Source organism: Canis lupus, chromosome 13 (genome assembly GCF_048164855.1).
Source record: "Canis lupus baileyi chromosome 13, mCanLup2.hap1, whole genome shotgun sequence".
Lineage (NCBI taxonomy): Eukaryota > Metazoa > Chordata > Mammalia > Carnivora > Canidae > Canis > Canis lupus.
The window spans coordinates 43,013,946-43,041,943 of record NC_132850.1 but is presented as its reverse complement, the minus strand read 5'-3'; the positions used below and the strand labels follow the sequence as shown (position 1 = coordinate 43,041,943).

The 27,998-nt window shown below is 40.0% G+C and overlaps 1 long non-coding RNA gene across 7 annotated transcripts; it reads left to right on the top strand.

Moving 5' to 3' along the window:
• Positions 1 to 27,995, top strand: LOC140602992 (uncharacterized). 7 transcript variants are annotated; one of them, XR_012006016.1, is made up of 4 exons: positions 96 to 253; positions 2,219 to 3,762; positions 20,164 to 22,457; positions 27,981 to 27,995. It is a non-coding gene; the product is annotated as an uncharacterized lncRNA (long non-coding RNA). The 7 variants fall into 7 exon arrangements; XR_012006017.1 differs by having other exon boundaries at positions 20,146 to 22,457; XR_012006014.1 differs by lacking the exons at positions 20,164 to 22,457; positions 27,981 to 27,995 and adding exons at positions 6,220 to 6,574; positions 7,186 to 7,360.
• Positions 27,996 to 27,998: the final 3 nt, after the last annotated feature.

Below are 27,998 nucleotides of genomic sequence, written 5' to 3'. Positions count from 1 at the left end.
TGGATCCCTTCCACAATGTTCACAACACATGAGGAAGCCTTGTTCTCACCCTCACCAGATGTTCCTGGGTCATGAGTGTGGACAATTATTCTTTTATGATGTAACGGTATCACCTGGCACCAGGAATCTCTCCAGGAATTCTCTTGGCCTTCATTGGAACTTATCTCAAAGAGCTCCCAGCAAGGATGCCAAACAGTCTCCCCCTTTTCCACTAGCTACTACTTGGCTAGTCTGGATCATTGCAACATAGTGGGTAAGAACACAGGATTGGAGTTAGCTGTCTGGGTTCAAAGCCAATTCTACCACTTACTTGTTAGGTGACTTGGGCAAGTTACTTACATTCTCTGTGCTTTGGTTTCTCCACTATATAAACTTAATCCATATGTATAAAGTTTTTAGAAAAGTGGTTGGAACACAGTTAATACAACGTGGTTGTTGTTACTAGTATTATCAGGCTCCCTCCAATGGGTAGGTCTCTCCTGACTTTATAATCTGCAATACCAAAATATTTGTACCTTTCTTCTCTGTTGACTAGCATTTTACAATGCTTAATAGATGTTTTCTACAGGAGGTTCTCCAACTAGCAATTTAAACTCAATGCCTTCAGATTCGTAGAACATGTTAATTACATCTTCAATTGTTTTTGAAAGAAGGAGGGCATAAGCAAACAGACAAATCCATTCTTTCATATAAGTCCTGATAATTTGATATTAGAGTGTACATACTTTGGGCAAATGAGTCTAGAACAAAGTGCCAAGATCTTCCTCCATGTGTATATATGGGTACAATTTTATTTTTTCAACCTAGAAACTCGATTTAACTTAATTGGCTGATATGAACAATAGTACAGCATAGGCTTTGGGGTCAGACTGGCTAGGTCTGAATCCCCATTTCATCACTCACTATTTGTTTGACTTGGGGAGACTTTATTAACCTCTTACCTCAGTTCCCTTATCTATAAAATGCAGATAATAATTATACCTAATGGCAGGATTGGTACAAGGATTAAAGGGGTTATTATAAAGCACTTAGCACAGACTCTGGTACATTGGAGTGCTATACACATACACATTATTTAATTACATAAATAAGGGTTAGGTATCATCAGAATGGCACAGACTAACTAGCATGGAATAGAATTATTCCAGTGTGAGACTTTGCCATATAATTCTCACAAGGTTTTCTCCAACAGCAACCATGAAGACCAAAAGATACTTTATCCATTCACCAGGATTACTAAGTCCCTCTTGTGACTTTGTAGGAATGGCTATGGACCCAGTCCTCTTATGTATCTCAGAAAGTCTTCTCTGGCCCTAGCATAAGCACATTGCCAGGCCTCCTAAGTGTAAAGAACATACTGGGCTTGAGTATGTTACATTGAGTATCAATGTAACAGTGATAGCCCATATTTCTCTGCCTCCTGCCCTCATTTGATCACATAGAATAATAATTCCCTATAAATTACCCAAGAAACATCCTAGGGAGTTGTAACACAACACTGTATTTGTGTGTTTCATTGATTTTCTATATAGTTGTTCTATATTGTTTCTATATTGTTGTTCTGTTTTCAATTTCAGTGATTTCTGCACTTAACTTTATTATTTTCTTCCTTTTGCTTTTTTTTTTTTTTGGCTTATTTTGCTCTTCATTATGTAGCTGTCTTAGGAGGGGCCTTAGATTATTAATTTGAAACTTTCCCTCTTCTCTAATGTGTGATTTTAGTACTATAAATGTCCCTTTCAATACCATTTTAACTATGTCCCAGAAGTTATATTATGCTACATTTTCACTCTTACTCAGTTAAATGTATCTTTAAATTCCCCTCCAGACTTCTTTATAGATTCTTGTTGTTTAGTTTGTGTTTGAGAATTTTGCCAATATATTGATGCATAATTTAAATATGTTGATTTCCTGAAGACAACCCAACCTTTGGAAATCGCGTAAGATGTTTCAAGCACCACCTGCCCAAATAAAACTCAAATACTTCCCTTCCCTTCATACTACACTGGGTCTTTCTGAGTACTCCATGCTCCCTTAGCCAAACTAGAAAATGTAGAGTTGGGTGAAATATCTCACATTTTCTCCTTGCCCCTTGAGCCCCTAATCATGCACAGAATCCTAATAATCATGCTCCTAAGATGTCCTGTAATAGTTTTCCTCTCCCATAGTCAGTATTCTGATCATTCTTTCCATTGTTTGCCTCCCCCTATGTTTTCAGTGGAGATCATATGAAGAACTTGGACTTCTGTTCTACCTAGCAGTAATGAGAGTTCCTACTTCTTCCCATTTGGAAGGTGCCAGAGGAGACCAATGGAAAGTCAGAACCTTCACCACTAACCAGCAGTAAAGAGGACACTTCTATCCATGGTGTCAGTGGAGGAAATACGAGGAACAGTAATAAGACACTCCTACTTCCCCCAGCAAAGAAGAAATCAGTGGAGGCCTAATGGGGAGCCAAAACTTTCATCCCCACCTAGCAGCCCCTCAAAAATTACAGGGGATGAGAAAACTACACAAAGAAATGGTGAAGAATAACTCTAGAATTTGGCAAAAAATGCATAAGTCTACAGATTCAAGAAGTTGAACATAATCTAAACACAATAACCTAAAGAAATTCAGTCCAAAGCACATTATCGTTCACCTTCTGAAAACCAAAGACAAAATATCTTGGATGCAATGAGAGAAAAATGACACATTACCTACAGGGATAAAACAATATGGATGACTATTTCTCTTAGAAACCACAGTGGCCAGAAATGGCACATTTTTCAAGTGATGAAAGAAAAGATGACATTACAACCCTACATGTGTATGTCCTGAACACAGAGCTGCAAAATACAAGAAGAAAATTTGTAGAATAGAAAGGATAGTCAAGTCCACAGTTAGAATTGATTACTTTAACATCCTTCTCTCAACAATGCATAGAACTACACAAAAAATTAGCCATCATCATCAATAAGATCTAATGGGTATTAACAAAACACTTTAGTCAACAAAGTAGAATACAGATTCTTTCCATTGTCCACAGAACATCTATCAAGACAGCCCACATCCTGAGCTGTAAAACAAACCTCAACACATTGAAAAGAATTAAAATCATACTGAATGTGCTCTCCAACTATGATGGAATCAAACTGGAAATCAATGACACAAAGATGAGAAAATCTCCAAACACTTGGAAACTAAACAAGAATCTATAAAGAAGTCTCGAGGGGAATTTAAAGATACATTTAACTGAGTAAGAGTGAAAATGTAGCATAATATAACTTCTGGGACACAGCTAAAATGGTATTGAAAGGGACATTTCTAGCACTAAAATCACACATTAGAGAAGAGGGAAAGTTTCAAATTAATAATCTAAGCCCCTCCTAAGACAGCTACATAATGAAGAGCAAAATAAGCCAAAAAAAAAAAAAAAAAAAAGCAGAAGGAAGAAAATAATAAAGTGAAGTGCAGAAATCACTGAAATTGAGAACAGAACAACAATATAGAAAATCAATGAAACAAAGAGCTGGTTCTTTGAAAAGATCAATAACATTGACAACCCTCCAACAAGACTGACATGATTTGCTAATATTAGGAATGAAAAAGGGGATATTACTACAGACTCTGCAGACATCAAACGGGTAATAAGGATAACCAGGAGCTCTGCATATATACATTTCACAACTTAGATGTAGTGGAATGGACCAAGAAAGGATGTTTTACAAGAATTAACCATAAAAGACACAACTGGTAAAGCCACCAGGATGGCTCAATCAGGTAAGCATCTGTTCTTGGTTTCCATGATCTCAGGGCTGTGATATCCAGCCCCACACTGGGCTCTGCACTCCGTCCTCCCCCTCTGCTCCTTCCGCACCCCACCTTTCAAATAAATAAATAAATAAATAAATAAAATATTTTTTAAATTAAATTAAACTTAATGAAATTTAAGAACTTTATATTCCCCATAAAACACCTTTATAAGAGTGCAGAGAAAGGCCATAAAGAGATTTTATAGTATATATATTTAACAAAGGACTTATATCCAGAATATATAAATAACTCCTTTGAATCAGGAAAAAAGAAATGCAGACAATTGAATAAGACATGGACAAGTGTCTTGAACAGGCTTTTCACAAAGAGGATTCTAAGTGAATGTACACACATGCATCCACACTAAAGACCCTAAAGATCAGTAGTTATCAGAGAAATGCAAATAAAACCACTACTCATCCATCAGAATGTCTAAAATAAAACCTGTGTGGGTCTCCTGGGTGGCTCAGTCAGTTAAACATCCAATACTTGATTTCAGCTCAGGTTGTGACATCAGGGTCATGGGATCGAGCCCCATGTCAGGCTCCGTGCTGAGTGTGGAGCCTGCTTCAGATTCTGTGCCTCCCTCTCCCTCCGCCCTTCCCCCTCCCGTTCGCACTCTCTCTGTCTCTCTCTTTAAAAAATAAAATAAGTGAAAATACCAAGAATAGGAGAGGATTTAGATCATATGAATTCTCAGAAATTAGTGGCAGGAATGTAAACCACTGAAGCCACTTTGAAAAATTGCTTGGCAGCAACTATAAACTGATTATATGCATAAAGCGTGATGTTGTGATTAGTACATTCGCCCCTGAGTATAAGCCTAACAGAAATATGTGTGTATGTAGACAAAGTAACATGTACAAAGCATTCACAGCAGCATTATTTTTAAAACTTAAAACAGAACACAAGTCCACTAACAAGAAAATGGAGAAACTGTAAGTATTTATAAACAAAATATTATAAAGCAATGAAAGAGATAAATTACTGTGGCAGACACCATGATCAATATCATACACCAAATGTTAAGGGCAAGAAGCCAGCCTCAAAAGAATTTACACTCTATAATTTCATTTAATAAAATTTACAGATGGGCAAAAGTAGAGCCGTGTTTTGTAATTTGTGTAATGTCTTCAGAGAAGCACGAGGGAACCTTCCAGGATACCGGTAATATCCTATCTCTTGCTTGAGGTTGTGGCTACATGGTCGTGTGTGCTTTTTAAAATTCATTGTTGTGCTCACTTCAGACATGTGTAATTTGCCATGTGTATTTAAACTTCAATGAAATGTTTTGAAAAAATATCAGAATTTGGTCAGCTGGTAGGTGCAGGAAATAAGGAGTAGTTGTAAGTCTGTAGAGTAGGGCAATGGTGAGCCAGCCAACATGAAGGGCGGAATGGGAAACAATCCTGCTTGGAGGCTCACTGCACGGGTTCCAGAGCTATAAGGTCTTGGTTTGAATACTGGCTCTGTCACTACTTCTAGGAGTTCATGCAAGTTATATGACCTCTCATGCCTCTGTTCCTGCAACTGTAAGAAGGTAATGATAATTGCAGCACTTGCTCTATTCGGAGGGTTAGTGCAATGATGAAATTATTCAATGTTTGTATAGTGCTTAACTTACTGCTTTATAGAAAGTACATTTTACACATGTATTTTTAGAATAAAATGAATATTGAGGGACCCAGTTTAGGAAGGAATTAGGGAATTCAGTCTTGGACAAGTTGAGTTGGAAATATATCTAGATCTCTCTATAGAGATAGCTATGATAGAGGTCATGAGCATAGAGGTGTTAACTGGAGCCCTACAAATGCACGAGAGTCTTCCAGGAAAAGCATATATTAGAACAATTTATGGAAAGAAGATGGAGCAGGAGGCAGAAAAAGTCACCCATGATGTGGAGGAAGAACGGAAAGAGAACTTCAGGGACAGCCAGAAGAGCTCACATTCACGGGAGCCAAGGAAATAAAGCACGTCACATAGGGAGAGGAAAGATATGATTGCATGGTTAGAAGATCCAAGGTTACCTTGGCCAGATTAATATCACCGCATCAGGGGTGGAAGGCAGCTCGGCGGACTCACACAGGAATGGAAAGTGAGCAAGTGGGGAAAGCAGGTGTGACTTAACTCAGGAAAAGCTTGGAAGAGAAAGAGAAAGAAACCGGAGAGAAGTTGGTGTTCGCAGGACACTGAGTGGTGTTCAGGCCGAAGGAAGGAGCAAAACGGCTTGTAAGAGGCTAAGGAGAAGAGGGGGGAGAAGAGACTGGGGTAGGACTTTCTAGAAGGGCAGGCAGAGACAGGACAGGGCTTGCACTCACCGAACCTCTTCTCACTGATTGGGGGTATCCCCGTCTGACACCCACACTTAGGAAGCTAGCCCACTCATACTCCATGGTGATGGCTTTTTGTGGTTGCTCTTGGCAGCTTTCCCTCGGTGCTTGAACATAAATATCCCTACAGAAGAATATTGATACTTTATGTGGCAGAAGTCAGATCCTAAAGGGAGCAAAGGGAATTGAGGAGATATGGACGACGTGTTTCCGGATCTCTGGGGATGGTTTGCTGTGATGGTTGTCATTTCCTCTCCTGAAGTCACCTCACCAGAACCAGAGCCTGGCCTGGCCCAGAAAGGGAGAAAGAGGATTATCGACCATCATTTCTCACAGGCTTTCTGGGTCTTGAACTCCAACGTAGCCAAAGGGAGGGATGCTGGAGTCATTGGCAAACACCTGATCACCACTGAAGCTCAGAGGCTTTACCAACCAGAAGTGTGGTCAAGGTCTAACTACCAGTTGTTCATTCATTAGAATTACCTAGGGTTAATTGGCTACCTGACCCCATATAGCACAAACTTCGTCGGCATTTTGTTTTTGTTTTTTGTTTTGTTTTTCCCTCTGAAATGTTACTTCATCCCTTTTCTGGTCACCACGGAACACTTTTGGTTTTATCTTCTTTCCAGAAAATCATCTTTTCCAACTCTCTGAAGGAACTCTGTTCAAAGTATTATGATAACATAACCAATGGTCCATTCAGAAATGTACAGAAAATATTTGATGGTCAGTATAGGGAGCAGAGCTGGGTAAACAGGGAAGGCAGGGTATTTAGAGCAGAGCATTTTTTAAGTCTGTTACTTCCAATTCCAATACAAATAAGGCTATTGGTGTTGTGTCGATAATAATGCTATTTCTACTCTTTTTGAAACCTGGAGGAGTTCACACAAACGGATTTCTTTAGAGTCTTAATGCTTAGCCACATAAGATTTACAATGAGTTTCTATAAAATTTTGACCATTTGGCATGAAAACCTTCCCAATATATTACATTTCCTTTTCTTGATACCCAGTGTAACTAAATCTCCAGCCTTTTCTTAATAGCTGTTTTGTTTATGCAGGTCTCCACAGATAGAGAGCTGCTGAGATACCTAGGACTGCTTGCTGAGGCACTTAGTGACCTCAGGTGGCCATACTTCCTGCACTGTTGTGGCTACTCTGTATAGGATTTATCTCTTATATACAGCCATGAGAACACAATAAAAACATTTACTCTCATTTTAAACATAATTAAAATTACTCAGTCATCTGGATTTCGAGCCTACAACAGATAAGAAGCTGTGGCTGCCCCAGTGTCTGTTCCTGGCAGCCATCCCATCTAAACCTCTGCTCAAAATCCATGTGGGCTCCATGCAAGGCACCGTGATAAGCACAACAATAAAGGTAGTAGGGTTCTTAGAATTGTGTCATGTTTTATAAAAATGCATCCTGCTTCTTCATTCAGTATACTATTTGATCCTAACAAAGAACCCGGCGAGGAATAAAATAACATTTATTGGGCATCTGCTGTGTACCAGGCATGGTGTGACACTTGTTATATTCATTATTTCATGTATTCACTCAGGAAATTTTCACGGAATGGCTTCCCAGGTAGCCAGGTACTGTTCTAGGCCAGGTAGAATGGTGCCAGGTACTGTTCTAGGCCCAGGGAGTAGTGTAATAGAACAAAATGGCCCAAGTTCCTACCATTGTATAGCTCATATTTTGGTGGAGTGACAGATCGCAATCAACTGATCAAATAAATAAATAAATAAATAAATAAATAAATAAATGGTGCTTCAGGTGGAAAGAGTGCTCCGGAGAAAAATAAAGCACGGAAATAGGTTAGGGATGTGAGGAAGGGGGGATAGCCACCGAGAGAAGGGCAACGGGGAAGGACTCACTGAGGTGGTGCCATCAGAGCAAAGAACTGATAGACATCAGGGAATCATCCAAGTGGATTATCTAAGGAACCAAGCATCCTAGTCAGAGGAAACAACAAGTGCAAAATCCCTGCAATAGGAATGAGATTTGAGTCCCAGGAGTAACAAGGAGCCAGTATGACAAAATAGAACAAGCAAGAGAAAGAGTAGTAAGAGATGATTATAAAAGGTCACTGACAGGGCTTTGGCTTTTACTCTCAAAAAGAATAAAACATGGGAAGGCTTTTGAGCAGAGGAGGACTTAAGATTTGACTATATTTAAATAGGATCCTAGTGATTGCTGTGATGAGAACAGACATGAGGAGCAAGGATAGAAGCAGAGAAGCTCATTGGGTGGCGTTTTCCTTGATCAGGGTGAGAGATGATGGTAGCATGAACCCAGGGCTGTGGTGAGAATGAGAGGAGGCCAGAGTCAGATGCCCTTTGGAGGTGCAGAGTCAGGGGCTATTGTGGGTGAATAGGATGTGGGAGTTGAGAATCCAGGACCATTCCTGGGTTGGTGGCCTGATCAATGAAAATGACAGTATTGCTATTGATGGAAATGGCAGAGATAATGAGAAGGGAGGAGCAGAATGGAGGAAGGCATAAGATACTTTCACGCATTCAGATGAGAACACAAGGAAACAGTGGGTGTACAGGCATTTGGAGGTTTAATTTTTTTCAGGTTGGAGGCAAATGGGAGGAGATTAAATCCACAGTAGGCAGGAAGAAGATAGCTTTGGAGAAAAAAAAAAAACGTGTCATTTTTTCCTTGAGATAGTTGCTTAGGAGAAGCTGGTGATGAGAGAAGGAAATAATGGCGTAGAAAATACATCAGGAAACTCATCTCAGGTGGCCTCAGACTTCGAGATAAAATAATTGGTAGGTGTCAGGAGCACTATAACCTCTCAGGCAGGGTTTACAAGCCCCTAGCTAATGGGCAAAGCCTGCCTGTTCCAGCACCCACTGCAGACATCACTAGTTAACCACAGCACTCTTTCCTGCCCATCCGGGGTGCAGCCTTGATCTCGTCGTCCTTGGTACCACGCTTCCCGGTCCAGGCCAGCGTGGTTTCCCAGTGAAACTAATGGCCGAATCTACTCAAGGGTGAGCTCAAGGGTTTCCCCTCTACTCAATTCATCCTGATAAAGAAGCAGCTGGGATCAGAACCCAGTACACACGGGAGCTGTCATGGGTACAGAGCAAGGTTTCCTGGGTGTGGGCTGCTGTCTGCAGTGGAAAGGTGGGAGGATGGAAGGCTCTTCTCTGTGTTCTCCCTCTTTTGCTCTTTGTTGGAAGGAGGCAGACACATGGCCTCCTCTCTGAAGGCCAATACAGAACTTCTTTTTCAGTATTTTCTTGAAATTTTGCCCGTTCTCAATGGATGTACTTTACGTCCTTGGGCCTATAACAATCCATGGTTAGAAGAGGCAGAGAATTCCTCCTGGCAGTTCAAGAAGGGCATCCCAGAGGAAGAATGTTTTGAGTATTTGTGCACTAGATGGACGGATGAGAAAGGGAACATCTAGACAGGGAAGCCGCACATAAGGCTGCATGCACGGACAGGGTGGATGCAAAGAAGGCCTCGAGGAATGGTGGATGGTGGCCGCCTCACCGATAAGTGAGCTGCAGGGAGTGGTGGAGAGATTGTTATGACACTAGAGGCAGCAAGCAAAACCAGAAAGGTAGGTTGTAGTCGAACTGTGGAAAACACTAAGGCTGTGATCCAGCTGCAGCAACATGCTGTAGCTTTTACAAAGCTGGAGAACATATTTATTCATGGTAAATATGAAGGACTTTGTATACATAACGCATTTCACTCTGCAACCTCCCTGGGAGGCAGGGAGTTGGTGTTTGTGTTTTACAGATGAGAAAATGGAGACACAGCAAGGTTATCTGATCCAATGCAACTCACTTAGTAACCGATAGAATTGGAATTTATAACTGAGCCATCGAGCTCTATAGGTTCCTTGGGACAAGCCCCGTGTGGGTTTTATTATTTTTATGACCCCTCCTTCCTGCTGTGAACAAAAACAAACAAACAAACAAACAAACAAACAACCTATCATGGTGCCTGCAATATCTCAGGCATTCAATGATCTATGCTGGTATCAGCCAGAGACTCCTCTGTCTTACCTTCATCCTCCCCACGTCCTTAAAGAGCCTCATTTTATCATGGGGATTGTCAATTCTAGCAAAGTTTGGCTGAGTGCAGAGGAATCACTTGAACTGCAGTCATCACAACAGTCCCATGCAGTAGCCATCATCTGCAGCTGAGGCTCAGAAAGGTGTAAAAGCTCACCCAGAGTCAGTCAGTGCAGGGACATTGAGGGATCTCCCCGGGGTCTGGCTGTCTCCATCACACACCCCTCACCACCCCCCACCTGTCTCCCTTCCCACCTTGTCCCTGCAGAAATACTCCTGCCTCCGCAGGCCCCAGTGACAGCTTGCTTCCTGATGGTCCCCCGCAGCACAGGATGGATTTGCTAGGCTCTAGCTGGGCTGTTTTGTGCAGTGACCAAGGGCACACATTTTGTTAGACATTCGGTCTGAATGAGGGGCTCAAGCCTTTAGTTTGTGGCTATGGAACAGAGAAAAGCTAACTGACCCAGAAGGGGATTGAACTTGTGACCCAGATTTCAGAGCACCAGGCTCTAACCGCTGGGCTGCAGACACAGCACCTCCAGAGGGAGGTTTTATGGGAGACTTGCCTTGCATTTTAAATCCTGGGCCCTTCTCTCCGATGCCCGCTCCTCAGTGCTGAAGATTAAGAAACTGAGGTTCATGCGAGAGCAGGGTGAGAAGAAAATAAATCATGATTTAAATTCATGCCTCTGGACGCGTAGCTTAGCCCACTGAACCCCTCTCGCTTCATCTCTGCCACCTCCATTCTGTGATTTATTTCAGGCGATGGCCCTCTGTGTATGTGTAAAAATCCCCCTGAATGCTTTCCCCTGAGGGCAGTCAATGCGTCTCTCTGAAGTTTAGCGCCAATGCTGATGTGTGCAAAGGGATGAAAAACGTACATTTTCAAGTTTCCCCAAAGCTCGGAGCCAAAAGAAAAAAAAAAGAAGAAAGAGAAAAAAAGTTGTCCATTCCCCTTTTTCAGCCCTCGCACTTCAAATGCTAATGAAAAGTGTGTTGTCTTGGGCCCTGAATAGGTCTAAAATGCTCTGGTTTGGAAGTATTTGCATACCCTCCTGAATGGGGAGGCAGCCAGCAGACGGGATTAGCGCTACACATCAACTCCTCCAAAAAGGAGCTGACAGGGCTGAAGAAAATAGAGTGTAGGCAAAAGCCCAACTGGAAGGTGAGGGGGGGATGTATCTTCTCTGGAGACTCATCCTTTCCTTCTTTCTCCCTCAACAAATACATACATACATACAAACAATACACAGAGGAGGTGAACTATTCCAAGTAAAGGAATTTGCACCAAAAAAGTGTGTGGGGGGGTGGGGGTGGGGGTGGGGAAGAGAATCATAACCTGTCACTCAAAAACCACTAGCAACTTTTTAATTTTGCAATTCAGCAACATGCATGCAATTTCTATTTCTAATTACCTGTTCTTTTCTTGAGGATAAGTTGACCTCTGGCCGTACGCACGCAGTCTTTCACAAGCTGGCACTGTTCTGCATTTTCCATGTTCATTTTATATCACACAATTGTTCTTTCCCCCATCTTTGGAGCTCCGTAAAGTGCTATTTTTATTGGCTGCTTAATCTTCCTTTGTTGTGTAACACTACTCTTCCTTAGTTACACGAGGTGTCTTCATGCTTACAGCCCTTGATTCTGATGGGTTACATCCTGACAATAAATCCTTCTAAGGTTTGTTCAAGCCCAAATGGCACGAATGTCTTCATAATTTTTCTGTTTTATCAATTGGTGGATTACTGACTTTCCCAGTTTCCCTTCAAACATACAATTAGTTTGAATGATAATTTTTGACCAATGTTTCAGTTTCTATGATCTTAACTTTTCAGATACTTTAGCATCCCTGAGTTGATATCTTTTACTATCAATATCTTTAATATCTGTTTCTTTAATCACTAACAAGAATTAAAATGTTTTCACTTGTTTGTTTCCTATTTGTATTTTCCCTTGGAGGAATTATCTGTTCTTTGCTCATTTATCAAATGGAATGTGGACTTCTATAACCTTGAATAGGTCTTTGCAAGTATCAATATGAGCACTTCAGATGCAGATATATTGTTCTAGTCTGTTCTTTATTCTTGTTTTGTTCTTTAGCATGGTATAAGCGCATTCAAATCTCTATATTTTCAAACTGATCTATTTTGTCGTGTGTGGTTCCAATAAATATTTTGTGTGGAATTCTGAGCTTCTAAATGCATGACAATGTACCAACTTAATATGAAGATGAAGGTGGAGGAAGTACTGAAGGGCACTAGTCAGCTATGAGCTAAGAACTAAACGAAGCACGTTTCCAGGCTTGATAGCCTGGATTCTGTGGCATACCTGCCCCTCCTGCCTCTTCATCCTTTTGTGGAGCCCAGGGATCACCAGCCAGTGGACAATTGCAGGGCAGTCTGATTTAAGCTCTTAGGGAATCTTGCTTTCCAGGCACAGATGCCAAGGACTCATTTCTCTGGCCACTCTTTTGTTGAAATAAAAATTCGTGCAAAAGAAATTAACTATATTGCAACTAAAAAATTATTTCTTGTTACTAGTGAACCACAGATTAATTCATTAAAAATACTTTATCTTATAATGCCTAAAATAAAAGCCATCAGCTTGCATGAAAAATGCATTAGATTTATGACAACCTTTTGCCATTAGATCCTTAGAGGTGAATCGAAAAAACATCAAACTCTAAGAAGCAGATGGTTTAGGCATCTTCCTTTTGAGTGTTAGAGTTAAATTTTCTATCAGGGAAGCTGAGATGATACCAAAAAATTCCTTTTCCTCCTTACAAAAAATGACATACCTGGTTGTATTAAAGTAACATTATGCACGATGGAGACACTTAACAGGGAATTTTTAAATCTTTGTCCCAAAGAGATCTTTAAAAGCAAGACAACTATACATATAAGTCTATTAATATGCAGGTGCAACTCTTCTTTTTAAAAAAGGACTTATTTAAAGCCTTTCTACAACTATTAATTTGTGATTTTGTTTAATAATGCACATCATGCTCTATAATAGCCTCATTTTCGAAATTTTTTAAAGAAGTTTTTTTTTTTTTAAGGAATCTTTTTTGTTTCCTTGTTGAAGCTCTTAAAACTTTGAGCCAAGTAGGGCTATGAACTTTGAGCCAAGAAGGGATATAAAATGAAAAATAATGCAAAGATTTTTTAAAATAAAGCTCTATCTACCTATCTACCTATGTATCATCTACTTGTCAAGTGTGTGCACATTACCACACATTCATTGAGCACCTAATAAGCCCAGTGTTTTCAAGGACACAAACAGATATCTCTTGTGCTCACAAAAATAAAAAGATAAATCACAATAAACACTAGCATATGCTACATACCAAATTAGTGGCAAAGGCAAGAGATGTACAGCGGTGATAATCAAAATGTAGCCCACGGGCTCATGCCAGCCCCCAGAATGTTCTGGTCCGAGGTGATATAAATGCAGAAATTGAGAATATGCATTTAGAAACTTTCATAGAAATTTGACAGAGTGATATTATGTTTGTTGAACCCCATAATTATGTATCTGGCCTTGTACTTTGTATGGATTTGCTTTGTTAAAACCCCTTTATTCTAGTTGTTTATTTGTATTATATTTTGCAAAAAAAGACATGTATGAATGATAATCTTAAAAGCAAGCCTGGTCATTCACCCTGAACAACACTGAGACAGAATGTACACATTTACACAATGGCTCAGCATTCTGTCTGTAGTAGAAGACCCTACGGAAGAGCATGCATACTTTGTCAGAAAAGGAAGTTCTTCTGCTGAAACCATATCTTTTCTGCCTCGGAGCTTTCCTCTACCTTCATGTCTTTTAAGGCGGTTATCTTTCAAGATAATTATTATCACCATTCAGTTCTGAAGTTTAATACCAAGAGTAAAAGTCACATTTCCTGCTAAACAGCAAATATCCTGATGAAGTCTCAATAGTTTATTTTTTGCTTTTGTTTCCCTTGTCTCAGAAGACCTATGGCCCATCTTAACGAGATTACTGCCTATGTTCTCCTCTAGGATTTTAATGATTTTACATCTTACATGTAGGCCCTTAGTTCATTTTCAATTCATTTTTCTGTATGGTGTAAGAATGGTCCAGTGTCATTCTTCTGCATGTTGCTGGACAGTTTTTCTAACAGAAAGACTATCTTTCTCCCACTGGATATTCTTTCTTGCTTTGTCTAAGATTAAATAACTATGTACTTGTGGGTTCATTTCTAGTTTTCTATTCTGTTCTATTGATCTATGTGTCTGTTTTTGTGTCAGCACCATATTGCCTTGATCATGAAAGCTTTGTAATGTAACTTGAAGTCCAGAATTGTGATATCTCCAGCTTTGCTTCTTTTTCCAGTTTGCTTTGTCTATTTGGTGTCTTTTGTGGTTCCATACAAATTTTAGGATTGTTTATTTCAGGTCTGTGAAAAATACTGTTGATATTTTGATAGGGATTGCATTAAATGTGTAGCGTTAGCATAGACATTTTAACATTTGTTCTTTTGATCCATGAGCATGGAATGTATTTCCATTTCTTTGTGTCATCTTCAATTTCTTTCATCAGCCTTTTATAGTTTTCAGAATATAGGTCATTCACCTATAGGTATCTTATGGGGTTTGGTGCAATTGCAAAGGGGATTGAGTCTTTGATGTCTCTTTCTGCTGCTTCATTACTGGTGTATAGAAATGCAACAGGGGTGCCTGAGTGGCTCAGTCATTTAAGCGTCTGACTCCTGGTTTGGGCTCAGGTCATGATGTCAGGGTCCTGGGATGGAGCCCTATGTTAGGCTCCACACTCAGAGGGAAGTCTGCTTGAGGATTCTCTCTCCTTCTGCCCCTCTCCCTGCTCATGCTCTCTCTCTTTCACAGAAATAAATGATGAATGAATGAACGAATAAGTAAGTAAGTAAGTAAATAAATAATGAATAATAAATAAATAAATAAATCTTTTTTAAAAAAGGAAATGCAACAGATTTCTGTACACTGATTTTGTATCCCATGAGTTTATTGAATTCATCTATCAGTTCTAGCAGCTTATTGACAGTCTTTTTGGTTTTCTATATAGAGAATCATATCATTTGCAAATAGTGCAAGTTTTACTTCTTCCTTGTCAGTTGGATGGCTTTTATTTCTTTCTGTTGTCTGATTGCTGAGACTAGGACTTCCAGTACTTTGTTAGATAACAGTGACAAGGGCAGCCTGGGTGGCTCAGTGGTTTAGTGCCGCCTTCAGCCCAGGGCCTGATCCCAGAGATCCGGGATCGAGTCCCATGTCAGTCTCCCTGCATGGAGCCTGCTTCTCCCTCTGCCTATGTCTCTACCTCTCTCTCTGTGTGCCTCTCTCATGAATAATTAAATAAAATCCTTAAAAAAAAAGATAACAGTGACGAGGCTCGACATCCCTGTCTTGTTCCTGACCATAGAAGAAACACTCTCAGTTTTTCCTTATTGAGGGTAATATTAGCTGTGGCTTTTTTGTACATGGCCTTTATTATGTTGGAGTATGTTCCCTCTAAACCTATTTTGTTGAGAGTTTTTATCATGGATGGATGTTGTACTTTGTCAAATATTTTTCCTGCACCCATTGAAAGGACCTGACAGTTCTTATCCTTTCTTTTATTAATGGCATGTGCCATGTTGATTCATTTGTGAATATTGAACCACCCTTGCAACTCAGGAATAAATCACATTTGATGGTGGTGAATGATTCTTTTAATGTATTGTTGGATTTGGTTTGCTAGTGTTTTATTGAGGATTTTTGCACCCATATTCATCAGAGATACTGACCTGTAGTTCTCTTTCTTAATAGAGTTTTTTTTTTTTTAATCTGGTTTTGTTATCAGGGTAATGCTGGCCTCATAGAATGAATCTGGAAGTTTTCTTTCCTTTTCTGTTTTTTAGAATAGATTGAGAAAAATAGGTATTAACTCTTCTTTAAATATTTGGTAGAATTCACCTGTGAGGTCATATGGCCCTGGACCTTTTTTTTGGAAGACTTTTTATTACTGATTCAATTTCTTTGCTGGTTATTGGTCTGTTCAAACTTTTCTATTTTATCAAAATAAAAAGCTTCTGGATAATGAAGGAAACAATCAATAAAACTAAAAGGAAACCTACTGAATTGGAGAAGATATTTACAAATGATATATTTGATAAAGGGTTAGTATCCAAGATACATAAAGAACATATAAAATTCAACACCAGAGATGCCTGGGTGGCTCTGTAGTTGAGCATCTGCCTTTGGCTCAAGGCATGATCCCACAGTTCCGGGATCGAGTCTTTCATTGGGCTTCCCTGAATGGAGCCTGCTTCTCCCTCTGCCTGTGTCTTTGCCTCTCTCTGTGTGTCTCTTATGAATAAATAAATAAAATATTAAAAATAATAATAAAATTAAAAAGTAAAAAATAAATAAAATAAAATTCAACACCAAAAAAACAGATAATCTAATTAAAAACTAGCAGAAGACATGAAAAGACATTTCTCCAAAGTAGACATACACATGGCCAATGGAAGCATGAAAAGATGTTCAACATGACTCATCATCAGAGAAATACAAATCAAAACTATAATGAGATATCACTTCACACCTGTCAGAATGGCTAAAATCGACAACACCAGAAAGAACAGATGTTGGTGAGAATGTGGAGAAAGGGGAGCCCTCCTGCACTGTTGGTGGGAATGCAGACAAGTACAGCCACTGTGCATGGAGTTAGAAGGTATTATGCTAAGGGAAATAGTCAGAGAAAGACAAATACCATACGATCTTACTATATGTGGAAGGTAAGAAACAAAACTAACAAGCTCAGGGCAAAAGAAGAGAGAGAGAGAGAGAGAAATCAAGACACAGACTCTTAACTATAGAGAGCAAACTTTTGGTTACCAGAGGGAATATGAAGTGAGGAGATGGGTTGAATAGGTGATGGGAGTAAGGAGGGCACTTGTGATGAGCACTGGGTGTTGTATGCTAAGTGTTGAATCACTATATTGCACACATGAAACTAATATTACACTGTATGTTAACTAACTGGAATTTTTTTAAAAACCTAAAGAGAAACACATGAGTATCTTATAAAAAAACCTCAAGGAAAGGAAAGCTAAAAGAATGCTGGAAGAAAAATTTAAAAGATAACCTGTCAAAGTGTGTTCTATCATTTTTCCAACTTATCGGGGTACAGAAATCACTCAAAGGGCAAATTCCCATTTTCATATTTGCCTGACAAGTTCCTATAGAGTTAAGGAAAATGAATGATTAAAGGCTTATACCTTTATAAGGTAAAGATACATATATGTGTATATACATAGATTTTTATATGTTAAGTATTATATATTGTTTTATATATTATTTAGTATCATATATGTTATATAGTTATTATGGTACATGTATAATATTTTATAATACATGGGTGGTATATAATAAAAGTATAATTAATTATAGAATTTTATAGACTGTTAATATTGACATAAGCATAGATTTATGAAAACTTAGAACTGAAGGAGACCTTCAAGGTTATGTCAAAGTATTTTCCAAAATATGTTACATGGAAGTATTGTGAATGGTCCTACAGAAGGAAAAAAGCTTCTGAGCTTAAATAAATTTGGATAGTTTTGAGTTAAATCCAGTTGCTACTGCTGAATTTCTCAGAGTCTTTAGTAACATTTTGTGAACAAAGGGTCTCTGCACTTTTGTTTTGCACTGAGTCTCACAGATTATGCAGCCAGTCCTGCTAGGAAGGCTGACCCTTGAAGGGAACTTTTGCACAAAATCCTGAGGGAGGTAAGAAGAAGGCTGTGAAACTATGGGGGGCAGAGGGAAAAGCATATGCAAAACCTCCGAGTGGGAACACGCCCAGTGTGCTCTGGGCACAGCAAGGGGGATGGAAAAAATGAACAAATTGGAGAGGAGAAGTAGCTGAAGTCACCTTGGTTTGAGGTGGGGAAGAGGGGCTGAGCCGACAGAAGGGCCCTGAAAGGCCACTATGAGGATCTTTAGCTTTTCTCTGTGTGAGAAGGAAACACAGCACAGGAAGGTTTTGAGCAGAGATGCAACATGATCTGATTGACCTTTAAGTAAGACCATCTTGGCTATAAGGTTGAACCACCAGAAGTGTGAGGGTGGGGAATGGTCAGGAAGAACATGGAAGCCAAGGCTAGGAGACCACGCTGGAGGCACTGCACTGGTCTAAGCAAGAGACGGTGGTGGCCCAGAGGAGCCGCAAGCCATCCCAAATGCTGAGTGGCTGGCTGGGATGTCAGAGAGCGTCCAGGTGACCACAGGAGTTTGGGTTTGCAGCGACAGAAGAGAATTGCCAATAATCAGGAATCAGTTTTAAGGGTTCTATTTGGACATATTAGCTTAGAAATACAGAGTGTCCACCTGGATATAAACCTAAGGGCTCAGGAGATGGCGTGGCTGGAAAATGTAAATTCCAAAGTCGTCAATTTATGGATTGTATTTAAAGCCATGGGATTGGATGACATTCCCAAGGAGGGGGATGGATCAGGACAAGTAGAGCCCAGACTGGAGCCTTGGGAAATGTGAAAAGTGAGGTGACCAGGGAGATGAGAACATACTTGCAAAGAAGGCTAACAATTTTTGGCAATATCAAGAATTAGGATCATTTCAATCGTCCTTATCCTTTTCTGATACCCATAATATTGGTAAAAACCTACCTGGTAAAAGTTTCATGGCATGATTTAGGAATCTAGAACAATCTATGGTCCACAGTAAGGTTCAATGAATTATGACAATTTATTATTCATATTTAAGGATTGCTCTTTTTATTTCACCAATGAGGAAACAGGTTTAGTGATTTCCAAGCAGGTGTAGCTGATAACTGACAGAATCAGAATCACATCCAAGTCCTTTTGTCTCCAAAAATCTGTGCTTTTTCTGTTGCTTGCCCTAGGTGACTTTGCTCCCAAATAGTCTTACCTGTGCCAACCAGGAAATAAAATCTAAAACTCACAAGCTCCCATCACTTGTGGAGCACTTTAATGTCCAAGAAACAGATTGGAACAGGAGCGGCTACACAACCATTCAGTACAGTTGTCAAAATGACCTGGGTGGATGTGGGTGGGCTCTTTCAGGTGTATGGTTTTGGTGTGGGATTTGGGGGATTTTTAGCATTGGTGATTAATAGTTACCAACTCACCAGAAGACATGAGCTGTTGGCCAAAGCTCCTTTTTGGGGAGTGCTCGTCTGTATTTGTTTTCAGCTTTATGAAGATATGATGGATAAGTAAACATTGTCTGCATTTAAAGTGTACAGTGAGACTTTTTGGTACAAGGAAGGTATATCATTGTAGAGAAAGCTTACATTCTATCAAGGATTTTCCCTGGGCAGGGAAAAAAGAATTTTTCTCATTTCACCTTCTCTCTCTTCATTCCTTTATTCTCTTCATTCCTTCATTCTCTTCACTCATTCATTCATTCTCTTCATTCCTTCATTGCTCCATTTCTTTCTTCTATTCTCTCTGTTCCTTCCTCCCTCCTTCCCTCCACTATTTCTTCTTTCCTTTCTTTCTCCCTCCCTCCCTCCACTATTCCTTCTTTCCTTTCTCCTTCCTTCCTTCCTTCCTTCCTTGTCTCTTCTTCCTCTCTTGCAGAGAGGACTTGGGTTCGGATCCAAAGCAGCTCTACACAAGGTTATGAAGAACTGCAGGGCCACTCACTTCAGTGTTTATACAGAGAAATAACCCTGCCAGAAGTAGCAGATGGTGAAGTTTCTGGTGTTTCTTTGCCTGGTCAACTTCCACCCTGACGTGAACAAGATGGCTTTGGCTTTACTTCTACTTCCCTACAGACCCCTCTTATACCCCCTACTCTGTTATGCAGATTTCCTCACAATGCAAAAGTAGAGCATTTCCCTGAAATCTTTTATAAGCTGAAATGCTATAAGGGAAAGAAGGAATTACCACTAGTTTATATGGAAAAAAAAAATGAGCTTTTCCTAACCCTCCAAAATAACCTCTCTCAGGCTTTTCTTATATTTTAGGACACATCTTGCTGAGGAATAAATGAGTTGAGATAAGCGGCACGGTTCATGGAGGCCTGAATGCTGAGATGCTACGGGTAGTTCCCAGGGCAGGAGGCTGACCCGGCCTTTTGCGCCGCGCCTGTCACAGCTTGCCGCAACGCAAATGCTGAATGATATCTTTCCTCTTCATCTCGTTTCATAAAAGCAAAAATCGCCTTTGGACTTAATTCGGTTAGTAAACAGGCACTAATGTAGGTCCTTCCTGAAAGCCAAGGGGCATAAGGCAAACTCGCAAAAAGCAAAGGATACCTATGTCACAATTCATCTACTTCTATGATGCGTATGCCACCGGAGCGAATCAGCTGAAGGCTTGGGACTCGGTGTTTCAAGAATGAAAAGCCTTGTTGGAAAAGACAGTGAGGAGTCCAAGAAATGAGTAATGCAGTGGAGTGATTGCGAGGGTGGGGTCTGGACACAGAGTGCACAGGATCCAACTTGGTCTGGCACTTACCAGCTTCACAACCAGAGACAAATCGTTGAACCTCCCCGAGGCTCTATTTCCACGTCTCTAAAAAAGAGGGATAATAGAACCTCTTCCTCGGGGTTGTTAGGAGGCCTACATATGTAGCAATTAATACATGTGGCATGTGATCCTGATCCCGCTTCCCGAAGCACTTTGCCCAGAGGTCTGCAGGGCAAATTCCTTTATCTCCTCCAAGAATCTGGATATCATCTTTCCAGTGAGCTAAACCCAGACCACCTTATTTCAATCACAATACCCTCGACACCATCCTCGGACCCCTGAGTCCTCTGTTCCAATTTTACTATTTTTATAGCACGTATTATTTTCCACCATACTATATAATTTGCTTGTTCATTACGTGCTCCTTACTAAGCTGGAAATTCAATATTTGGGACTTAAGGAGATTCTAGTTTAAAACAGCTGCGTCTGATTACATGTTTGGCACTTACTGGAGTGTGACATTAGCATGTAATGACTGAGGTTGGCTTCGTTCAAAATAAGTCCTTGAACACTAAACCTGCACAATATCTGTTCCTGAAAAGCTAAAGGGATTCTTCCCCCAGAGACCTGTGTGCAGGATGATATACAGATGTTAGTCTCAGACACTCCAGCAAGGCTGCCTCTTCTGGACATGGCTCTGTACGACCTGTATAACAACATAAACTCTGGAAAGAACATAAGAAACAAATACCTGAAGGCACTGGAAAGCATCCTCACACACACAAAGGCAAAGTCTGGAAAGGGAGTGACTATTGGAAAAAGGAAATGTCGTTGGGTGGGTTCCTATTCTTATGACTGCCCATGGTTTACTGGCCTGAAAACCTAGAGGATAGATTTCAGAGCAATTACAGAAGAAGGGAGGTTCCCTGGGTGAATGGGACAGAGAGACACAGCCATAAATCCTGTATATAAATTTTGCTTAAATCCCTGGCTGATCTCAAACCACACATGGATAGCGAAGGGGCAAACTCCTAAGGGCTCATTTATGGAAAAAAAAAAAAGAACTGAATTAAAATTTCAGCTACTGCTCACTGCAGGGAGACCAAAGTTTGCAGATGAGTTCAGCGAAATTAACTGTTTGATAAGACAAACGAACAAAAATCAATACTCTTTATAAGAGCATAGCGCTATCCAGAGTTCAGACATTGCATCATCTACGATTTACAGGATACAACCCAAAATTATTTGACATTTAAAAAAGGACATTGTAAAAAAAATAAAATAAAATAAAAAAATAAAAATAAATAAAAAAAGACATTGTGACTCATAGTGAAGAGACAGCCAAAGGAGAATGACTTTGAGATAATGCAGAATTTGGAATTATCGGACAACAATTTTAAATCATCTGTGATCCTCATAACCGATTAAAGACAGAAAATATCAGCAGAAAAATAGAAATCACAAAATTCAAATGGGAATCATATGACTAAAAAAGGTAATGTAAGCAATAAGAAGCCACTGGGTAGATTGAAGATGAAAAATAGTTAATTCAAAAATAAATCAATAGAGATACTCTAATACAAAGAACGGTGATTTTAAAAAAAGCAGGTCTGATTTCTCTCAGGGATGATTCTTGTTTTTGTTTGTATGTTTGTGGACTGGACTGTGGCCCTACCCCATGGAACTCTGTTACAAGGACCCTTCAGAAGCCATGGGATGACTGATGCTGGGGGGTTTACCCTCGGGGGCTCTCAGGCCACAGCTGAACGAGGCTGGAGCCAGTTCACAGGCCGTGTTAGGATCCACAGCCTGGATGCACTTCCACATGCCCATTGCTCAGTGCACACAGGTAGGTGTGACTCCCGAGTCCCTTGGCCTATGGTGCTGGTGATGGCATCACGTCCCATGGGGCTGCAGCTGAGTCTTCAGGGGGTGGGGTGGTTTCTAGGTCTGTAGCCAGAGTCACAGTTGGTGAGTCAGCAACGTGGCTGTGGGCCTATGTTCCCAGGATGGTTCTTGTCATCTTAGACTACACCAGGATTTCACCATCTTAAATGTGAATCCCAAAGGTCCCTCAAAGGTTCTTTGTCCATGGATAGAGGCCACATTAGTATTGTTTAAAGGGGGGCATCTTATTAGGCCATCTTATTGTCCTCATTCTCTGCAACCTTGGTTTCTTGATCTAGCCTTTTCTATGGTATATTCCTTAGGTTTTCCCACAGAAACAGAATGAGTAGAATGTGTATATACACAGAAGGAGATTTGCTGTAAGAAATTGGCTCATACAATCATGAAAGATGACAAGCATAAATCTTCAGTGTGAGTCAGGAAGCTTGAAACCCAGGAGAGTTGATGGTGCCGGTGAAATCTACATCAGTCTAAAGGAGAATTCCTTCTTGGTGGGGAAGCTGGTCTTTTTGTTCTATTTGGACCTTCAACTGATTGGATGAGGCCCACCCACATTACATAGGCTGATTGGGTTGCTCAAAATTCACCAATTTAAATGTCAGTCCCCTCCAAAACATCATGCAGGTTGACACATCAAAATATATGACAACCTGTATCTTCATTTTTCAGAGTCTTAGTGTCACCTGGTAACAACACTTGCATTATCTCCATGTCTGACACCAGAGGAAGGGAAGAAACTCTGGGGCTAGGTTCTTATTAAGTCGTAACTCTCTTTTCATTGATGTTAGTTATACAAAATGACCGTCCTAAGATGGTTATGGCCACACTGACAAAATCAAATGGAGATTTAAGGTATTATCGGATCAATCTTATCAATTTCAGCAGCCTGTTTAGTAAATTAGAGTAAGAAGAAAATCATCTTTTTTCTCAAAGTTGTGTCTTGGTTTACATAGTTCCTGTCACAGCTTTGCTTGATGGATATACCCATTTTTTTTAAGCCATAGATTTTATTAGCTGGATAGCGTCATAATTTTGTAGCTTTAGCCACCATTTTTACTAGGAAGAACATTTTCAGGGGTTAGATAATTCTTTCTAGAGTACACAAGGCCAAAATTGAATCTTGTATTTTACTGTGTGAGATCAAAATTTATATGGAAGAGATCTATACATTACTCTTCATACTGTGCAAGTTGTTGATTTTGTTTGCTTTTCTTCATAATCTTCCTAAAGCTTGTTCCCCCTCACTCCATAAGTAATCTGCCTGGATTTGAGATACGTTAATTTAGTGAAAGGTATACTTTCTTTCATGAGAGCATCTGACACACTCACTTGGAGTGGCCCAAAGCCGATGTGTTGTTGACCCTGCTGTGGTGTAATCTGACTCATTTATCAGTTTTTGCTTAGGAGGACCTGGAGGAGAGCTAATTTAGAGACTGGATTATCTCTGGCCCTCAGAGCCAGATGGCAAGTTCCTGTGAAGGTGGGAAATGTTGCTTCCAGGCATTAATGGAAAATAATCTCCACACCTGCCACAGCCTCTAGAGAAGACTGATAAAACCAGAACATTCTCCATCCCTCCCCCCAACCCATGGCCCCAAACAAACACTCTGCAGCCTGAATCAACTCCAGCATGAAATGTAGACGTTATCAGTCCCTTTGCTTACAAGTCCCATTTGACCCAAACTCTCTCAAACAGTGACTCTACACTTTCAAACAGAAAATTCGGGTTAGCTATCACTTTCCATCCAGGTGCTTAAGTAAGTCTTTTCTTCTTGTTGTTGTTGTTATGAAATAGCGTGGTCAAAGGCAGGGAAGGATGAAGAATGGGGAAAACACTCATATGTTGGTTTACAGGAGTATTATTAAAGAGAAGGAATTACTTTGCTTCAAAGGAAGAGATTTACAATACCTGTATAATGTTTCTAAAAGGGATAATGAAAGGTTTGACCAGAGTCCTACTTCTTGCACTGATGGGTTTTTTGACCTGTGTATGCATATTCACACACACACACACACACACACACACACACACCTTTGTAATATGTGGATTCTATATATCTTGCCTGCCCCTTGGGGTTGTTTTTTTTTTAAGATTTTATTTATTTATTCATGAGAGACACACAGAGAGAGATCACCAGAGACACAGGCAGAGGGAGAAGCAGGCTTCATGCAGGAAGCCTGATATGGGTCACCAGAGACACAGGCAGAGGGAGAAGCAGGCTTCATGAAGGAAGCCTGATATGGGACTTGATCCCGGGTCTCCAAGATCAGGCCCTGGCCTGAAGGTGGCGCTAAACCGCTGAGCCACCTGGGCTGCCCTCCCTTGGGGTTGTTAAAGAGTGATTCAGGGACGCCTGAGGGGCTCAAAGCATTTGGCTCAGGGTGTGATCCCAGGTGTCAGATTGAGTCCCACATGGGGCTCCCCATAAGAAGTCTACTTCTCCCTCTGTTTATTTCTCTGCCTCTTTGTCTGTGTCTCTCATGAACAAATAAAATCTTTAAAAAATAATGATTTATTCATTTTCTCACTTAATAACTATGTTTGCTGGGAGGGATGAAAACACGGAGAAGACATAGTCTAGTTTCTGAAGGAGCCCATCTTCAAAAAATGATTAAATCATGTGATAATATGGATAGTAACTCAAATTATTTAAGAAAGTTGTTATTGCATTAATATGTTTTCATAAACAGAGGCCTTTTATTTTCATCTAGAAATGCCAAATATGGGCATATTCAGAATTCTTGGATCCAGATGGTTTATAGTAACATGTTGAGTTGACATTTATTCAGAGTTTTTCATGGTTCTATCCACAGCATCTTATCACTTTTAACACTAATGTTTCTTTTTGTGCTCCTTTGGCTTTTTTAAATTAATAACAAAAACTTGGTGGAAGCATGGGAGAATGTGGGCTTTCAAGCTAGCCAGACGTGCCATTGACTCTTGGTTTCAGCAATGAGTCACTGGGTGACCTTGAGAAAATCACATAGACTCTCTGACCTTTATTGTCCTTATCTATTGAATGGGGAGAACAATCTTTAACTGTCAAAGTGTTTTTTATAAGACTTATTTATGATTCTGGTTCTTAAAAACACTCAAGAGGATAAGTGGTTCCATAAATGATGAAAATAAATGGTGGTCTGATTTTGCTTCATAAAAAACCTGGTTATTATAACATGACAAATCAATTGAAGACCTCAGACAAAATCATACCTTTCTAAATCCAACTCTAGGGAATCATCTCAAGAAGACCTTTAAAAAAAATTTTTAGGATTTATTTATTTATTTGAGAAAGAGAGAGACAGTAATCAGGGAAAGAGACAGAGGAAGAGGGGGAGGATCTTAAGCAGACTCCCCACTAAGTGATGAGCCCAATGTAGGGTTCAATCCCAGAGCTCCGAGATCATGACCTGAGCTGAGATCAAGAGTTGGACAATTAATGGGCTGAGTGACCCAGGTGGCTTAATTTTTTTTATTTGAATTTTAGTTAGTTAACATATATTCAGTGTTGGGTTTAAAAATTTTTTAAATGTCATCTATGAAAGCCCTAAGAGATTTTTGTCATAATAAATAAAGACGTCTAGGAAGTCATTCATATGACATCTTTCTCAGCCTGCGAGGGCAAAACAAAATTTTATAAATCCAACAAGGGGATGAGGACATCAGGCTGCTGCTATTTTTTTTCCTTCCAAGGATAGCTCTTAATCAGAGTGCATTCTCCATTCAAAATAATCTGTGAAGACTGGCATGAAAATGCAGATTCCTAATTGAACAAAGACAATTATTTCCAGATTGAAGTACAGTGGTGAATAGCTCTGTGCTCCAATTATCGTCAGACTTTTATTTCAAATGGGAGGCTGAAATCACAGATGAGTTAGCCTTAATTGGGAGAAATGGCTGCAATTGCACTTTTAATACCCTACTGTAACATCATCTATGTAGGTCACCTTTTCTCATGTATACATGACAGTGCCCTGTTTGTGTCCATTTGGGGCCACAAGCTGTAATGGCGAAAGGGATAGCCTTCCCTCAGACAAAGGTAAAAGCACACAAAAGTTAAGCAGAGACATAAAACTGTAAAGCTTTTAAATAAAGGAATTGAAGATTACATTATTATTAAAGCGATGTGTGAGATCACAGACTAATGTGAAAACCTAACTCAAGATGTATTAGTTCAAGCAACATTTTCTTTGACCCTGGCTTTTCTTTCATAATATATCCACTTAAAAACTATCAGAGGGTAGCCCAGCCATGAATATATGGTCCGCTCAAATTAGGGCAGGTCTAACAGATGAAGAAAAGATTATTGAAAAAAAAATAAGAAGAATATGCAAAATCTGTGCTTCTCAGACAACCCATGAGCACTCTAGGAGTGTCTGCTGAATGGCTGAGTCAGAAGTGCTGATGGATTGGGAGAGATGAAGGTACAGAAACGTTGTTATCCGTGATTCCTCCCCTTACGCTCTTTTCTCACTCCAGCCAATTACTCTCAACTCAAGTACTCTAGCCAGTTGGGTACTCTTCTTTCAGCCAGCCAGATACTCTAGCCACATCACCAACTATCATGAATCATTTGCACTTGTGTAGATATTCCCAGTTTTCTTTTTTTCTTTTTCTTTTTTATTTATGATAGTCACAAACACACACACACACACACACACACACACACACACAGAGAGAGAGAGAGAAAGAGAGGCAGAGACATAGGCAGAGGGAGAAGCAGGCTCCATGCACCGGGAGCCCGACGTGGGATTCGATCCCGGGTCTCCAGGACCACACCCTGGGCCAAAGGCAGGCGCCAAGCCGCTGCGCCACCCAGGGATCCCTATTCCCAGTTTTCGAAGGGATTTTATGAACTGCATTTTATTTGACCCTCATCCTTCCAAGCTAGGTGTGGTAGATATTATCACCTCTTTATATGAATGAAGAAACAGGCCCCATCCTGGCTTAGGGTTACAGAATGAATAAGCTTAGAGCTGGAATTAGGACCTAGCCTTTGATTAATGCTAACTAACCCAAAATGTAACATGTCACTGGAGGAATTGCAAATGACTTCAATACCTTGGCCTGGGGACCACAACGTGGTCCATTTATCAGGTCATAGAAACAACAATAAGAACTCCTGAGCTGTCTGTTGTCTTATTGCCTTAAGGTTTACAATTAGCAAGATATTTATGGTTATTCCCATTTTGCAGATGTGGTAACTGGGACACACAAAGGATAAGCAACTCTTCTAAAGTAGTACAATATTTAAGTGCTGGAGCCAGACCCCGAGCCAGAACCCAACCCAGACTCACCAAACTAGGTTTTTATTTCTATCCCTTCTGCTGCTATTCATGAATATATTCATCATTCAACAAAAGTCACAGCAGCAGACAAAATAGAACCAAATCCCTCATAGGGATTTCCCCCCAATAAATCTCTTACACTTTATTAATTATTTAAAGATTTTATTTTATTTTATAGAAAGAGAGTGGAGTGAAG